The sequence below is a fragment of the Talpa occidentalis genome, unplaced genomic scaffold (genome assembly GCF_014898055.3).
Source record: "Talpa occidentalis isolate TD23 unplaced genomic scaffold, MPIMG_talOcc4v2.1 talOcc4.12, whole genome shotgun sequence".
NCBI classification, from domain to species: Eukaryota; Metazoa; Chordata; class Mammalia; order Eulipotyphla; family Talpidae; genus Talpa; species Talpa occidentalis.
The window spans coordinates 58,720,973-58,739,569 of NW_023601212.1; positions in this window are offsets into that span (position 1 = coordinate 58,720,973).

The window sequence follows — 18,597 nt, forward strand, 5'->3', positions numbered from 1 at the left end:
GCTCTCCACTGCAATCTGGCTTCAGCTTCCACCATGCCACTTAAACTGCTCTCACTCGAAGCACCAATAACCCTCCTATTGCTCCATCTAAAGACTGTTCTATTGTTTTTGATCCTATTGACCAAATGCTTTTTCTTAAAATGGTTCCTTCATTTCTGAGACTCTAATCTTTTCTGTTTGTAACAGACAGGTTTTGCTATGCTAGGGTAAAGCCATAATCCTAGTGGTTTATAAATGAGAAAGCTTTTCCTTGGTTCTCAGAGCTGAGGGTTGGTATCTCTGCTCTTTACATGGTCTTCATTTGGGGGTCCACACTGAAGGAACAGAGGAGCTCATGGCAGAACCACACAGTGGCTCCTGAAACTTCTGCTTGTATATAGCGTACATCACCTCTGCTCACATTCTAATGGCCAAATCAAGTCTCTGGCCTAAGCCTGATGTCAAGAGATAAAAAGGTATGCCCCTCCTACCTTGGAAAGAGCAGGGCTGGACAGTGATCTTCCAGGGAAAGATTGCAAATAATAGAGACCAACAAGACAACATTTCCAATAGCTTTTTTGTAGCCTCCTTCACTGGATCATGTTATGCTATCCTCTTCCTGAATACCAGAGCGCTCCAGAGCTTCTCTCTCTACAGATTCTCTATAGTTAATCCTATTTGTGCCCTTAACTTCACTAAGTACCTATATTCTTATGACTTCCAAATTCCTAGCTCAGACTATCACTGGAGATATTTAGCAGTTCCTTGAACTTACACTGTCCAAAATTCAATTTTTTCTTACATTTTTTCTCCATCATGGTTAATGACAGTGATGTCTATTCAAATGTTTAAATCACAAACCCGGAAAAACTTCCTTTCCCCTCATCCCATCCAAAAAGTCAACTATAACCCATTCTACTTTAAGATAATTCTCTAATCTCATCCACATTCTATTTACTCTTCTGTTATGTGAGTTTGGGTCCTTACTCTCCCTTGCTTACATTTTAGAGATTAATTCTTTCTAACTGACCTGCTTGCTTCTGTCACTGGATTCTAGCTCTGCATTGCAACAAAGGCTATTTCTCCACATTCCCTCATCCACCCCAAATCTGATCTTCTTGGTTTAAGATACTTCAACTTTCCCATTAGCAAGAATTAAAATTCAGGCTCCATAGGATGGTACCCGTGGCTCTTCGCAATCAAGAAGAGCTGGTGTTTCTCTCCCCCTGCTCTGCCGCCACCATCTTGCACCCTCTGCTTTGACTTTATTGGACTTCTTGTTGGGTCAAAGGTGCAGCAGTGTTTCTCATGCTGGTGTATTTACTCAGGCTATTCCCTCTGTCCAAAGTCTCTTCTCATTGCCTCTGTTTGCTGAATTCCTGTTGACCTTCAAGATGTAGACTTGACACCTGTCATAAAATCTTTCCCAGCCTTGCTGTTCCCCTTGTCCCTGCTCCACAATAGGTAACAGCCACTTTTGTTATAACTTTAATCACATCACATTATCATTCCCATGTCATTCTCTTCTTATACAGATGAGGAGTTCCCCAGAGCAGGGACTGAATTATAGTCATCTTTGAAATTGCTCAGGAACTAACACAGTGCACGCATATTAGATACTTGGTAAATGTTTGTTGAGGGAATGAATAAACGGAAGGACAGCATAATCCAGCGTGTGTGACATTAGCATAACGGTCAGATTTTTCCAGACACTGGCTTTGCTCTCCAGCTGCTTGCTGACTAAGGAGACACGGTCTCCTTCCTATGTTGGAAGACTCACTTCTTGCCTTTGTGTTAACAGTGGTGTCTGCAGTCCAATGACCTGAACCTGACATTTCCAGCCACATAGAGGGTCCAGCTTGGACACTCTTAGTCCCTACAACTGATTTCACTTTCTCTCTTAGCGCCTCCAGTTTTTCTCACTTTTCCTTTCCTTTCTCTCTCTCTGCCAGGACTGGCTATGTGCTTTGCAGGGCCCCATTCAAAATGGAAATGTGGGGCCCTGTCCAAACTTACTAAGAATTTCAACATGGCAAGAGCAAAGCAATCAGCAATCAGCCTGGGTCCCTTCTGAGCACGGGGTCCTGTGTGAGCATAGGGCACTCGTGTTTAGGAAGCTGGCCATCAGCTCTGTCTCCCAGTCCCAGGCAGAGGATACATGCAGAGCTACTCAAACCAGGAATATATTGATTCTTCAGAAAAGTAGGTTAGCAAGGGTGAAAAGAAGGTACTTTTTTTTTGCCTGTGTGAGGACAAAGATATTGGAGGGAATTTGGTGGAATAAGTAAATTCTGAGTGCTTCAATTAATACAGTTGGAAAAGGAGTTAAAAATTTATAAATGTATGTGTGTATTTTATATATATATATGATTAATATATATGAGTATTTGATAAGTAAAGACTTTGGACCAATGCCATGTAGAAGTTATTTTAAAGTAAGAATAAGCTGTCTCATCAGCAGCCTTTTGTAATTATGAAGAAATTGCTTGTCAATGTTTGCAAGAAATCTGGAGATATAAAATTAATTCTATGGCTTGAGGGTTTGGGCATGGGGTGACTTTATCTTCTATTAGGACTCTGTCTGATGGTGAAAGGACAAACAGGCCAAGCAGGGTTTGACAGCTCATTCGTTCATTCATTCACTGACTCAAGTAAACATTTATTGACAACTCATCTCATGCTAGTGACTCAGACTGGGAGATTTCCTCATAGCAAGGGCAATGAAAGATGGGATTTGGGGGTTGGCCCCAGGGGGACAGGAAGTCAGAGATGGATTAAGTGCATCTAATATTACACAGTTCTTGCTTCTGAACCCACTGTTCATTTATAGTGAAATTAAGCTTAATCTTACAAATAAAATGCCAGCTGCAGTAAGGCATGGTGTCCTTGTAGAGAAAGAGAGGACATGGGGTGGGGGTTGGAAGGATTCTCTTACCTCCTTTGGTCTTTCTCATTGCCTGAAACCTAATATTAATTAATACAAATGAAGGAGGTTCATGGTTCCTGGAATTTGTCCTGAGCTGAGCACCTCACTGCTGTCAATAGTCAGTCTCGGGCCTCCCTGGTGGCGTAGGTGGTTGAGCGCTGCACTCTGAAGCTGTCTGCAGCTTCTGCAGCGTGGGTTTGATCCCGGCCGGCTGGGGAGAAACCCACATGGCATGGCAGACCTCGCCTGTCTCACCCGCTGTTCTCCTCAGCAGTGTATTTCGTCTGTCTGCCTGTTCTGTTCCCCACTCTATCTCTGGTGAATCTTCTCACCCTCCTGCACATCTGGTCTGTACCCCAGTTCTTGTATAAATAAATTAAAAAATCTTTTAAAAAAAGCAAAATTAAAAAAAAAATATAGTCAGTCTTGCTCTAGCGCTGGGAGATACATCCAGTGAGCCTTGCATTTGTAGAGTATCTTCTTGTTTACCACAATTATCTCATTTAGATCCCCAGAATCACTTTGTTGGTAAATATTAGATTGAACCACATGAAATTGCCATTTCTGTCAGTCAAACAGAGTCAAATGTCGGCAATTTCATATGGCTCAATCTAATACTGGGGGTTTTATTATCTCCATATTCTCAATGACAAATCCGGAAGTTTAGAGAGATCTGATCAATTTTACAGTGCCAGGCATGGAGCTTGGGCCCCAAACCAAACTCCAGCTCAGATTCATGCTCTTGCTAATATCTGGTGTCTTTTGATGTAAATGGAACACCAGCCTCACACAGAGACATACACACAGGTTAGGAGCCTCGTGTTAATGTGCTGTAACTGTCTCTCTCTCTCTCTCTTTTTTTTTTTCAGCCCAGGATTCAGTAATGGTTCTCTGTACAAACTCATTCATTTTTAATCAGTTGACAGTAATGATTTGTTACAAATGATCTTTAATTCTCAGCTGCGGTTAATCAGTACTGAAAGGCACTTTTCCTGTTATTTTATTTGGATAGGACTCTTAGTGAAATACTTGCCTGCCATTACTTAATCACTTGTTTGTTTTCCCTAGGCACTCAGTTTCTAGCTGCATACGGCTGTGTAATGTGGGCTTTTTCCCTTTACCGACTGAATTGAGTTCCTCAAGCTATAAGAACAGAGAGTTGGCCTGGGAAGCTTGAAAAGTCTGTGGTTTGGTGCAAATTGACTCCCTTTTGAGGGTTAAGCTCAACCCTGGGTGCTGAGGACATGCAGATTTATCTATGGGCAATTGCAACACAAAGTGGAAAAGTAATTGTAAGAGCACACGGTGTAGGGCAGAGGCACCTGAGGCATTCCTGGAGAGTCACGATGTCTTCCTAGTGGAAGACAATCCTGGGGAATAAATACTAACCAGGAAGAAGTCCCTGGGTAGAAGGAATAACAGAGACAGAGGTCCAGAGAGCAAAGAGCAGCAGCACAGGACTTGGGAACAGGCAGGTAGTCAGGAGGCCGGCTGTTGGGAGGACAGAGAAGGGATGAGAGGACAGAGAAGGGACGAGAGGTGGCAGGGAGAGCAGCAGTCAAGGAAGTAAGTGGACTTGGGCTGTGAATGGCCTTGGGCATACCTGAAACCTTGAGAGGCTAAGAAGGGAAATAACCTGAGTGGATTTACTTTAGAAAAATCCTGCTGGGAGCAGCGTGGAGAATGGATTGGAAGGGGGCTGAGAGAGTGGAGACAGAAAGCCTAGTGAGAGGGAGGTGGAGGCAGAGAAGCCAGGGCCCCGAGCGGAGTAAGTAGCCATGGGGATGAGGAGAGGGGAGACGTGGGAGGATTTGATGTGAATGCTGCAAATGCCTGGACAACGGGTAGTGGAAAGGTGGAAGGTGCAGAAGGTGAATGCCTAGCTTACTCTTTCAGAGCCATGCTGGGACCCTTACTTGCTGTCCAGAGACCAAGCATTCCAGGTCCCGGGCCAAATGCAGGCAAGGAGGGGCCAGCCCCAGAAGACAGGGCGAAGAGCCCAGTTCCTTTCTGAACCCTCAGTCTTGAGGCAACTGAGTGCTTAGGGATCTGTTTTATATGATCTTACAATGATCCTGACCAATGAAATTGAAATTCTTTCCCTTCCCCTCACCACCCCTAAGTTCAGTATTTTTGGCCCTCCTGGGGTGTCCAGCATTCAAGATTGAAAGATTTGACTCAAAATCTGGAGCCAAATGATTCTCAAAGTTTATTGTTTAGACTTATTTTGTCTGAGGATATGATCCTCAGGCAGGCAGTCCCCATGCTCAGCTGCAAAGAGAGGAGGAGCAGCCTGAGATTTCTCCACAGTCTGTCTGTGAAGGATCCCCCAATCTCTGAATGCAGGGAGGTCATGTGGAGCCAGTTTTCAGGGTGGCACTTGTCAGTGTGATTCAAAGAAGAACCAAATGATGAGGGCATTGCCATGGCAATGATGTGGTCTGACTACCAAAGCAAAAATCAAAACCCAAGCATAGTCCCAACTCCCTTTCCACTCTACATTCAAGACCATTTTGCCAGCTGCTGCCTCCTTTGCTGTCAGCCCTTTTCATCAAACCATAGGCAGTGTCAGGTAGATTTCATGTGTTTTCTTTTACTCTGTTTTCAATGGCCTTGCCATCCTTCCTTTGCCCTTTGGATGTCCTCTTTGGCAATCCTTCAGTCCCCCTTCTCTCTTGGTGCCACAGACCAATGACCTGGTGAGACTAATTCATGTTATAGTGTGAGTGACTTATGTTTTGGTTTAAAATGTAAATATCAGGGCCTCCCTGGTGGCTTAAGGGGTTAAGCACCACACTATGAAGCAATCTGCAGCCTCTGTAGTACGAGTTCGATCCCCAGCTGGCAAGGGAGAAACCCATATGGCGAAGCAGACCTCTCCTGTCTCGCCTGCTGCTCCCCTCAGCAGTGTATTTCAGTCAGTCTGCCTGTGTTCTGTTCCCCACTCTGTCTCTGGTGAATCCTCTCACTCCCCTGCATCTCTGGCCGGTACCCCAGTTCTTGTATGCATAAATAAATGAACTTTAAAAAAATGTAAATATCTCTGGGGAGGGTAAATACTACCCCAAAGGTATGAATCTGATGGTAATAATAGAATTTTCAGAAACTGGGACTTGGAGGGGTATGTGAAGACCTTTTAATCACATAAGTGTAATCTTTTAGGGCTGTGCTGGAACTATTATTTGCTACCCAACAAAGAAAAAATGAGCCTCTTGGTTCAGATACATCCCATGAAATTTCTTCAGAACTTCAATAATGCAAGCTGGAGAGGGCCTCTGTTTCTCTTCTACCTCAATTGGAGGAAATGGATCTCAAGTAGAGATTTAGGTGCCCCAAGGCTCTCTCCTCTTGAACCCCACTCTCTCATTTCTGAAACTTGCAGCTTCCATCTTCATCTGATTCCTCTCCATATGCATCGAGACTCACACTCAACTTTCAGGATGCTTTGTTTATACCTCCATTAAGCTCTTGACACAGAAGCACATGGAAATCTCTTGCCACACACATGATGTTGCCTTCCTTGAGGACCGTGAGCTTCTTTCCTATTTCAGAAACTTTTTTTCATTCATCTCTTTACCTCTAGTGATTTTCAGTTCTGGCTGATCATAGGATGATCAGTACAATTTCTTTTCTCTTACTGTAGAGGGATACAAACAGATGACTGCAATATAGAAAGTTGAGCGAGATTTTGTTGGGAATCATCCCTCCAGCCTTCCTCATGGCTATGCTGTCATATTCATTAGTCCCTCTTGGGAGATTAGGATGAAAAAGTCACCATTTGTACCTTCAAGGATCTCACAATATCAGTTAAACATATATGGGGTGGGAGGGATGTTGAGGGCATGATTTTCTCTTGTGGTCACGTCTAGGAGTGGCCAGCTCTGATGAGGTTGAAATCCGAGGTTTGAGCTCCCAGGCCCTTGCCTCACACTGTCAAGTATAAACCTAACATCTGGAAGATCAGCAGCCTCCATGTAGACTGACAGAGAAGCTGTGTTAACCAGAGATAGTCCAGAGGAAAGTTCTTCTCCTTCCTCCCCTTGGGGTATTTGGCTATTTTATATGAGATTGAAATTCTTGGTGGAGGGCATGCTAATATAGGGGGGAGGGAAACCAGGAAGGCAATCATCCTCAAGACCCTGGATAATCATCTCCAAAGAAGAATCTACTCATCCCAAATGGTAATAGTGCTTTCTACAAGACACAAGACAAGAGGATGACCTTGGATCATACCAGGATCCCAAGAATTCAAGTTTTCTGATGAAATTTTAAGATTTATTTATTTATACAAGAACGGGGGTACAGGCCAGAGGCGTGGGAGGGTGAGAGAATTCACCAGAGACAGAGTAGGGAGCAGAACAGGCAGATGGACCAAAAGCACTGCGGAGGGGAGCAGCGGGTGAGGCAGGAGAGGTCTGCCGCAACATGTGGGTATCTCCCTGGCCACCAAGGAAGCAAATCCACGCTGCAAAAGCTACAGACAGCTTCACAGTGCTGTGCTCAACCCACTGCACCACCGGGGAGGCTCTCTGATGAAATTTTAATTTTTGAAACCTCAGCTGCCAATGAAAGAAAATAGATCTGCATTTTCCAGAGTCTAGCTCATGTTGACCCACAATCAATATTTCTCTACGTTAGATTAAACTCCTCTACCTCCACAGGTTGTGCTCAGACTGAGATTCTACTCAATCCACTATAGCCAAGGGACAGTGGTCTGATGGTCACCCTGCAGGTGACCACTCTCTCTGATCCAATCCTATACCTCCCTTTCCCATTTCTCATAAGGCGGGCATCTCAGCAGAACAAGTCTGGGCATTCCAGACCTGGTGGTGGCCCCTTGCTTCCATTTGTATTGTTCTGACCTTCTGTCCAGTTTCCTGGGCTGCTAATCCATGTACGAAGCTGTTGCCCTCTGGCTGCCTTCCACATTTTGTTCTCCTCACAGTTCGTAAATATTCTACTTTTCCAGATTTTGACCTTGGGTAGTCTCACCCCAAAAATGAATGATCCCACTAAAAATGACAATAGTGTCTCCACTGGATTTGCACCAAACCCTTGGTAAAATCCCATTTGACAGGGGGATGCCCCACCTGCTCCCTCCAGTTCATGAGCCCAAGAAGTAGGTATTGATCCACTTTCCCTTAAGGAGGTGGATGGACTCGATGCTGTCTGTGTTTTCTGCCCACGCCATGTCCTGTGTCCATAGTGCTTACTTTGACTGTTGGCAAAGCAGCAGAGGTTTGGCTCACAGCCCAACCAAATCCAGAGCAGAGTCTTTCATCAAATGGCTGGGAGGTTGATCTTTTATCATTCTAACAACCGATGCCCCCTTCACTGCAGAATTTAGGAAATGATATCAAGCAAATTAAAATTTAACTTGTTCTGAGAAGATATGGAATCCTGGGTCATAGTAAGTTTGTGTCCTCTAGGTCAGGTCTTTGAGAGGAAACTGACTATCTTTGAGGAGGGTCTAAGAGCTGTCATCAGAAAAGATAGATTCATCCCTGGCCCTGAGGGTCACATCTGTGACAGTCAACTATCTGCCCTACAAGAGCTATTTAAAAGAGAGAAGAAATAATCTTAGTCCAATTTGAGCCAGACTGGGCTCTATAGCAGGTGAAAAAAAGACTAGCGCATTCCTTGTATACAAAGCTTTCCCTTTCCCTTTTGGCCTGTTTTTTTGGTTTCTTTCACCGAGGAGAGCACATATCTTAAGACAGGGAATTACCTTGGTGATTGATGTCTAGCAAATGCAATTAGGCCCCTGTTAAGTGCTCTCCAAGGGGCGCCCTTGCAGTGTGGCGTTCTGAATTTGGTGATCACTTAACGACCACGCACCAGAGGACTCCTGGTAATGAAACATTTGTCTCTGTCAGGTTTCGGTCACTAGAACTTCTCATTTCCTTTAGATGCAGACAGGCAGTGGGCAAAGAGGGAAGAGTGGCAGGTATAGCAGGGAAGGGACAGAGAGGATGCTGGGGAAGGGGACCCTCCAGAATAAAGATGACCAGGTTGGCCAAAGACACACCATGAATTGCAAGGTGAGGTCAGAACATGAGTTTTGGGGTGTGGGGGTGTTTTCAATAGAATTTCAATGTAGAAATTCTATATTTGCTAATCCACCCCATGCTTAGAAACTAATTCCTTAATTCTACCTCAACAGCTTTAGAAGGATAAAGTGAAGTGTGCCATTGAGGTAGTTGCACCCTAATTTGGAAGGTCAAACAAACCTCATAAATTTCCAGGCAACAGTGGACAGTTCAGCCACACATGAACATATGAAAGAGTACATCCAATACTGATCATTCCAAGGAGATCATCTGCTGGCCTTGTTCCTACCCTACTCAGAAGCAAATGACCTTAAGCAAGTTATTTAACCTCTTTATGTCTCAGTTTCCTGACTGTAAAATGGGGGTGATAGCAGCATGTTCCTCATAAGCACTCAGGGAGGGTTCAGCAGAGCAATACTCAGAATGCCCATGGCCTAGACCATGGCAAGGGCAGCACGTCTGTTCCGTTTCTCCCCTCCCAAGTCAGGGCTTGGGAACCATTCTCAGGTCACAGATCCCTTTGGAGCAAATGAACTCCTCAGAATAATGGTATAAAAGTATAAGATAAAATATAGAGGATCACAGGGAAAACTGCATTTTTATTGAAATGCAGTTATCAAAATACTCCCCAAAATAAATTTGGGTATTATAGTATATGTGCTTCTTTATTAACACAGTAAATAACCAGATCTGTTGGCAAGTCGAATAACTATTGTAATTTTGAAGTAGGAATAAGCTTAAACAATATTTCAATATATCTGCAACAATTGTAATGAGATATTAAAATATCTGTGATTTCTACTGGTGGCAAAATTACAGCGGCTGCTACTATGACATGTTGCCTGCATTCAAAATTAGAGGTATCACTAAATTCTTTTAAGAGGATGATGAAAATAAAGTTGTCATTTGTTCCCCCATATTCATTCATGGACTCTGGGGACCCCAGGCTAGAACCATTACTATAAGCCTTGATAAAATAAGTTATATTCACATTTTCTAAATTTTTTAAATAAAATTCTTTTTTTTTTAAAGATTTATTTATTTACTTACACAAGCACTGGGCACAGACAGAGCATGGGAGGGTGAGAGAATTCACCAGAGCCAGAGCGGGGAACAGAACAGGCAGACTGACGAAATACACTGCTGAGGGGAGCAGCAGGCGTAGCAGGAGAGGTCTGCTCGCCATGTGAGACCCTTGCCAGCAGCCGGGGATGGAACTGGTGCTGCAGAGGCTGCAGGCAGCTTCGCAGCCCAGTGCTCAACCGCTGTACCTCCAGGGAGGCCCTAAGATGTATTTTCTTGTTACTAAAGGAAGATATAAGCACAGTCAAAAAGTTAAGGAATACAGATGAAGCAGAAAAAGTCCAAGGAAATTTAAAACATATACTGCAAATACTTGAAGTAGCTATTTGACTTTTAAGACCTGAAGATGGTTGGGAATTTGTTTGTCATGCACTGAATCTACTCCACTTAAGATTCTTGGATTGCATTTTCACTCAGAATAATGCCAGCTATAAGGAATGCTCACTAAACAACCAATTCAAAGCCTCCATGCACCTAGATGGGAAACCACACAAAGCCTGGTCGTGGAAAGGACTGGTCTTTATAACACAGCCATCCAAGGGTAGGGAAAGGTGTCAAGAAACAGAGTTAGGGCCTCCCTGGTGGCTCAGGAGGTTGAGCGCCGCACTGTGAAGCTGTCTGCTGCCTCTGCAGTTTGGGTTTGATCCCGGCCGGCCAGTGAGAATCCCACGTGGCAGAGCAGGCCTCTCCTGTCTCTGCCGCTGCTCCACTCAGCAGTGTATTTCATCAGTCTGCCTGTTCTGTTCCCTGCTCTGACTCTGGTGAATCCTCTCACCCTCCCAGGCATCTGGCCTGTACCCCGCTTCTTGTACAAAAATAAATAAATCTTACAAGTGATGAACATTTTTTCATATGCCTGTTGGCCATTTGCATTTCCTCTTCAGAGAAGTTTCTTTTTAGCTCTTCTGCCCATTTTTTAACTGGATTATTTTCTTTGTTGTTGAGTCTCATCAGCTCTTTGCAGATTTTTGTGATCAGTCCTTTATCATTAGTGTTGGGTGCAAAAATGTTCTCCCAGTTGGTGGGGTTTCTCTTTGTTTTTGTTATTGTCTCTTTTGCTGTGCAGAAGCTCTTTAATTTGATGTAGTCCCAGCTGTTTATCTTTGCCTTCACTATCACTGCTTTGGGTGATGTGTCTGTAAAGATGTCTTTGATGTGCAAATCACGTAGTGTTTCGCCTATATTTCCTTCTATATATTTTATGGTTTCAGGTCTTATGTCTAGTTCTTTAATCCATTTTGAGTTGGTTTTCGTGTATGGTGTGAGGTAGTGGTCAAGCTTCATTCTTTTGCATGTAGCGACCCAGTTTTCCCAGCACCATTTATTGAACAAACTTTCTTTGCTCCAATGCATAGTCTTTGCTCCTTTGTCAAAGATTAGTTGACCATAGATCTGTGGGTTTATTTCTGGATTTTCTATTCGATTCCATTGGTCTGTATGTCTGGAAATGCAAATCAAAACTACCATGAGATACCATCTTACACTAGTGAGAATGGCACATATTAAAAAAACTAGCAACAACAAATGTTGGCGAGGGTGTGGAGAAAAAGGAACTCTTCTGCACTGTTGGTGGGAGTGCAAACTGGTCCAACCACTATGGAGAGCTGTGTGGAGATTTCTGGACCTACTAAACATAGAGCTTCCATCTGATCCAGCAATTCCACTCCTAGGTATCTACCCAAAGGACACAGAAACATCAATTCCAAAGAGCACCTGCACCCCTATGTTTATAGCAGCACTGTTTACAATAGCTAAGCTTTGGAAACAACCCAAATGCCCAAAAATAGATGACTGGATCAAGAAGATGTGGTACATATACACCATGGAATATTACTCAGCATTCAAAAAAGATAAACACATGCAATTTGCAGCAACATGGATGGCGCTGGAAGGGATCATGCTCAGCAAAATAAGCCAAAAAAGAAAAAGAAAAATACCGGATGGTCTCACTCATAGCAGGAATCTAGAAAACTTAAATAAGGGACCAGGAAAATGAATAACTATAAGAAAGTGAAAATCAGAATCAACAAAAAACTATGAACCAGAGACACTTTTTGGGGGGTGGGGGGCGGGAGGGGAGGGATTGGGATCAGGAAGGGGGGGTTGCAACTGTATGGGGAATATAAAAATAAAATTTATTATTAAAAAAAATAAATAAATCTTAAAAAAAAAAAAAGAAACAGAGTTAGGGGCCCCCACACCCGACAAACTGGAATCTTCCGTCCCCAATACGAGGAGGGTTGATCTGAGGAGCTCTCAAATCTCTTGTTAGATCTCATGAATCATCTGAAGTTGGAATGGGGAATTATAAACAGTGGAGATTACCTACTTGATGAAGGATACCACTTGACTCAAAACTGCCAGGTGTTCAGATCAGATCCCTGACACATATGGGTAGAGTTGGGGGCTCAACCAATTGTCCATTTAGAAAGAATGATCATGAGGTAGCACTGAATCTCAGAGGTATTTTGTGGTCTACACAGACACTTAGGCATGTGTGGACAGAGAAAGATTACCCCCATGTATCCACATTGGGCAGCTCTCACTGGGAGAAAGGGTGGCTTGATGTGTGTTTAACTGTCTCAAGTTAACGCTGAAAGATTAACAGCTTGCAATGGCTTGGTAGTTCCCACAAATAATACCTGTGGATATTCTACCATGTTTGAGCTCAGAATGCAAAGGAGGCTAAGTCCCAGCTTGTTCTCCCCCAGACCTCCCAGAGAACTCAACCCCATGCATCTTCCAAGCACAAGTCAGTTTCTGGGTCCCCCACTTGCCTTTCCTCCTTTATGAATATGAATTGTGAAGCCCCATTACCAAATTAGGGTTCTCCAACTGCACCTCCCCATTGGAGCTTCCTGGAGACCTAGTCCAACATCACTATAGCAAGAGTGGAAACTCATCTCCCTTCTCTTCCCCAGCTCAGCCCTATGAGGTTTGACCTCCAAGCCAAATCTTCCCTGGGCAGAGGGTGTTAACAAAAGATGGGTAACAGAGTAGTCAAAATGTGATGGTGTGCATTTCTGCAGGGATCCTGCCACTGGAGGTATACACCCTGCTTCCTGTAAACCTCGGTAGATTACAGCCCAGACAAGAGGCCAGCAAAGCTCCTGAGTGCAAGCCACCACCACATTTCAAAACGTTTTTAATAAAAGAATGTGGAAAGGGCAGTCTCTTCATTTTGATTCTCCACTGGGTCATTCAATTAAACCTGAGATTCTAGGAAAACTTGTACCACCCTGTCCATATTTTCCATTAGTAATAATGACAAAAGATAATTATTGAGCCTGTCTGTCAGATATTCCAGACACCCACACCTCCACTTAATTAATTGCTAATTAAGATATGAAAGAACTGCAGTGTCTCTCACACATCCTGACTTTATTAAGTCTCAGCAAATCTTCCTCAGGGAAAAGGAAGCCTAAATTGCCAAGGCTGAGCTTCTCCTTTGGACTGGAAACTGTGGGTAGAAGGTGAGAGGCAGGAAGAGAGATTTTTTGCATTTAAGAGGCCAAACATGGATTGCCCAAATAGCCCATTTTCTCCTCAAGATGACTAAGTCCAATTTGTTGGCCACTCAGAATTTGATATGTTGTTAAGCAATTGACTGCTGTGAGTGTTGAGGAAAAAAATAGGCATCAACAATACATTGGTGTATTGGATAGCTTTGTGCAGGGCTGATCAGCATCCTTGGCTCTTCCTGGGACATTTTCAACAATTTGCTTTAAATAGGCCCAAGTCATCCAAGTGATGAAATTCATTACTTTGAATGTCAAAAGGTACCGTTGCCATGAGGTAGGTCATCCCTGCTGGTTTGGGGTGCTGTGTCTCACCTGGTTCTGGGGATGTGTGTCTTCTGTCCATGACTCACCTAAGCAAAGGGGGATAAAAACAGGGCATCGGAGAAGATCTGTGATTGAAGTTGACAGGGCCTCCTAAGCGGCACTCTCCAAGCTACCACAACTCTGATCCTGCTCTGGCAGTTGGGCATGGAGGCCAGGTCCACGTCCAGCCCCTCAGGTTCTGGAACTCACTTTTAGTACAAGATGCTCAGCATTTGATGAGGAAAGGAAATAGAATGCACATTTTCTGGACATATTTCATAGGAAAACTTTTATTCCAATGATGAGCTTCTCTAAGTTGACCCCAGAAGATGGAGACAAAAGAAATGTTGAGCACTGTGAGGGTCAGGACAGGTGAATGAGTGGGTTGCAGGAGCAGACAGAGGGGACACACCAGCTTGCAGGGGAGACAGGTCGCCATGTGTTGCAGTTCTGTGTGCGTTTCTGTGGCTCCACAGGCCCCCCTCGGTTCCGTCTGGAAGTGTGAAGGCTCAAAGGGTTTGGGAGCACAGCCCTACACGTGTTATCTATCTCTGCTAATGCTTTTGCCTCTGGATCTTCTTACCACAGGAATACTTGCTCACATTGTAACACAGCAGTGTCAATTTCTGCTATAATAATCCTTTGCTTTGTCACCGCTTATGTGAAAATGTGCTCCAAGATAAAGTCTTTGTGTGATCTCTTCAGGGCTGTATGGCTTGTTAATTAAATTAAATGGATCTATTAGTGAGGTAATGCATATTATATCACAGGTCCAGTGGATCAGCTTCATTATGAGCTTCGTTCTAACAGAGCAAGCGTGGTCGTGGCTTGCTCAATTTCATTGTGGCTATTGCTCAGCCCAGTTTGAAACTGTTAGCAGGCAGAATGAGGGGTATGCCTGGCCCTCCAAACCTGCATGTTATAAATGTGTTCTGTCATCAGCCACATAAAGACAAAACACACTCTTAGTGAGTAAAACCTTCAATAGAAAAGAATTGTAATACAATTAATGGGTAACACCTAAAGTTACCCATGCCCTCACAGGTAAATGCCCAGCCAAATAGGGTTGGCCCAAAGCACGGCAACTGAGGCCCGAAAGCTTGCCACAGGTCTGAGGCACCTTCTGGTGGGAACCATAAGAAAGGGGCAGAAAGCATGAGGCAACTCTGGAAGGAAAGGAGCAAAATCAAAATACAAATCAAAAGAAAGGCTGCCATTGAGAGTCTCCTCACGTATTTCTCACCCACATCTCTGTCTCTATCAAGTGTCTCCCATGTCCCCCAATGCCCTGGTACAAGTCCAAGCCTGAGGAGCAAGTGCAGCTATTTCAGAGATCTCTCTGTTCCATGTGCCTCCTCCAGGTCTTGCTTCTTCTCCCTCTCCCAGTCTTTTTGCTTCCCTTAGTTGCTCAGCAATATCCTTCCTTGGGTGGAACAAGGAACTGGAACCTCCCCTTTCTACATGGGTTACACTGTTACAAATCTTGCTGATTTTTTTAAAGGTAGTTAAATGGAAAAGAACACAAGAGATACCCACATGGCGCTGCAGACCTCTCCTGTCTCCTGTCTCGCCCACTGCTCCCCTCAGCAGTGTTTTCGGTCCGTCTGCCTGTCCATCTGCCTGTTCTGCTCCCTGCTCTGTCTCTGGTGAATTCTCTCACCCTCCGGTGCCTCTGGCCTGTACCCCAGTTCTTGTAGAAATAAATAAATCTTTTAAAATAATAACAGTACAAAACACAACAAAGCAAAGACAGATAATTATAAACCAGAGACATCCTGCAGGGGAGGAGGAGGGAGAGGGATCAGAGGGAGGGAGGGAGGAGCACAGGGGACTGTGGTGATGGTGCATGGGTGCGTTGGGGAAAGAAATTCTATGGGGACTCAATCTGAGGGGGTGGGGGAAGCAAATACTGTCTAAAAAATGTAAAAAATTATAAATGTTAAAGTAAAAAAATAAAAATAAATAAATATTAAAAAAAAAAAAGATTAGAACAAAGGAGGCTGTGTCCTGATCTTAACCCCCTGAATAATCCCTTGTGTGTTTGGTGCATGTTTCCATAGGTGACTTCCCTTCCACCCACCAGTTCCCACCTTCTCTTCTTCCTGAGCAGAAGCACCTAGAGGGCAGAGGCTGTGTCCTCTTCTTGTTATTTTTTGGTGTGTTTTTTGTTTATTTTTAAAAGATTTATTTTATTTGTGCATACAAGAACTGGGGTGCAGGCCAGAGTTGTGGGGGGGTGAGAGGATTCACCAGAGACAGAGAGGGGAACAGAACAGGCAGATCGACTGAAATACACTGCTGAGGGGAGAGGTGGGCGACATAGGAGAGGTTTGCTGCGCCATGTGGGTTAGCTCCCTGGCCCAGGATCAAACTCATGCTGCAGTGGCTGCAGATTGCTTCATAGTGCTGACACTCAACCCCTTGCACCACCAGGGAGGCCCTGTGTCCTCTTCTGTATCTCCAGTGCCTGAGCTCTCAGAGATTCTTAATAAATCACTACTGTCCATAATAGAAAAAAATAAATGAGTACATCTAATCACATTCACAGCTATGTGTATGCCTGTGGTGGAGGAAGAAGAAGCAATAGAGGTCTCCCCAGTGGTGCAGCAGGTTGAGCGTGTGCTGTGAGGTTGTCCACAGCCTCCACAGCGTGGGTTTGATTCCTGACCAGCCAGGGAGAAACCCACATGGGGCGGCAGACCTTTCCTGCCTCACCCGCTGCTCCCCTCAGGAGCGTGCGTCTTTGGTCCTTCTGCCTGTTCTGCTCCCCACTCTGTCTCTGGTGAATTCTCTCACCCTCTTGCACCTCTGACTGTACCCCAGTTCTTGTATAAATAAATAAATCTTTTAAAAAAAAGCAAGCAATAGAGAAAATAACAAGGAAACTGTGCTCCAAAAGCCTAGCTTGATAATATGCTCTTCTGTTTGTAAAAATATGTGTGTGTGCATAAATAAATTAGGGGGAAATGATAATGCTCATATGTTAAGGCAAAACAAGTTGCAGAGTATTTCAGTTAAAAACTATAAACAAAGCATCTCATATATCTGTGTATATAATATAATTAGGTTTAAATGAGCACAAGGAGGGTGTATATTGCGGGTGCTGTGAGGCACCACCCCATGAAGGCTCCCCAGCCCAGCTGCTCTCAGCTCACAGCTGGGTTTCCCCAGGGAATTGTGCTCAAAGGCAGCTGCTTTGTGCCTCCCCTGGGGGCAGCACACATCCAAGACTGTGGAGTCCTAACTCCTGGGTCCTTTCTCCATGTTGGATGCTGCAGAACTCCCTCTGACCAGTTCTGCTTCCTCTATGCCCCATGAGTCTTCCCTAATAAACTTTCAGTGTGCAATTTCTTCCCTGGGAACTTGACTTAGGACTTAGGACAGTATGGAAAGATATGCACCATTATATAAAAGTGTTCACCTCCAGAAGATGTAAATGATTGAGAGAAAGGAATGATTAGCATTTCCTGTGTACATCTTTATATTGATTCATTTATTACATTGAGTATGTATCACTTTTATAATTTCCAGAATAGAAAATAAAGAAATTTAAAATGTAATGTATTTATATATGCTTAGTTGAATGAATGCACGACTGTGTCTAATCCAATAAGATAAATAGATAATAAATTGAATCCTTGAAGTTACCAATGCTGAATGAATTAAACTGGAGGGAATTTTGCCAACATTTTTGATGACTTTTATCTTAATTGGTTCAAAGGAGAACAGTCACTTCCTTGTAGACAGGATAAGACATAAAAGGGCCAATGGGTGGAAGCAAGAAGGAGAAGTAGTTTTAGTTCCATGGAAGGAGAAATTCTCTAATATTAGACTTTCTGCCCACAAAATAGTCTATACATTTTGGGCAGTTGTCCAAATTACACTGTCCAAAGGATCTGTAGTTCTTCCATTTGGTGAACAGCCAGATTAGAACTGGAGGAGGAAATACCTAGCATTCATATACCTCCAACTCTTCTCTGCCACGGGTACTGGCACACCTATGAATGAATGACCACTTTCCTCCTCAGTAACACAGCCAGAGAATCCTTCCCAGCCCACTCCCAGGCAGCCACCACTGAAATACCAGAGTATTCATTAGCAATGAAATCTATTCACCCTTCCAGAACTAAAGGAGCTGTCTTCTTGCTGTAATTCCAAGATTCCACGAGGTATTCCAGGGAAGGTTAATTTATTCAGGAACAACTTAGTTGTGCAAGCCTATATCTAGTCAAAGCTTTGTTTTTCCCTCTTTCCAGAGATACTTAGTTTTTGCAAAGTCATCCCTTTCAGATACCTACGAATGAACTCCCAAAGGCTCAGGGTCCCCTTTGGAGAAGGTTCAAAAGTGTTTGAGGGAAGCAAGCCCTGGGAGGCATGACCATCTCATGCAGCTTTGGATTGTGCTCGTAAGCCCTGGTAATGGTGCAGGGAGAGGCCTGGCCCAGGTTCTGTATAGGAACTCTGCTTAAAGAGGCTGACAAATTGCTCACTTGAATAGATGCCCTTGCTTCTGTAGGTAGTAGGCTAACCTGAGAAGATTTCTCTTCATTGTGCATTCATTTGCTCGCTGAGTGTTCATTGTTCTGTGCTGGCATTGCTCCTGGACAAGAGCTAAAACATGAGCAGAGCAGTGAATCTGTCCTTGAGGAGTTTAGAATCCATAGTGAAAAGGGCAAAATGCAGAGGCTGACAATGAGTAGTGATCCTCGTGACACTGAGATGCACCAGGCCCCAC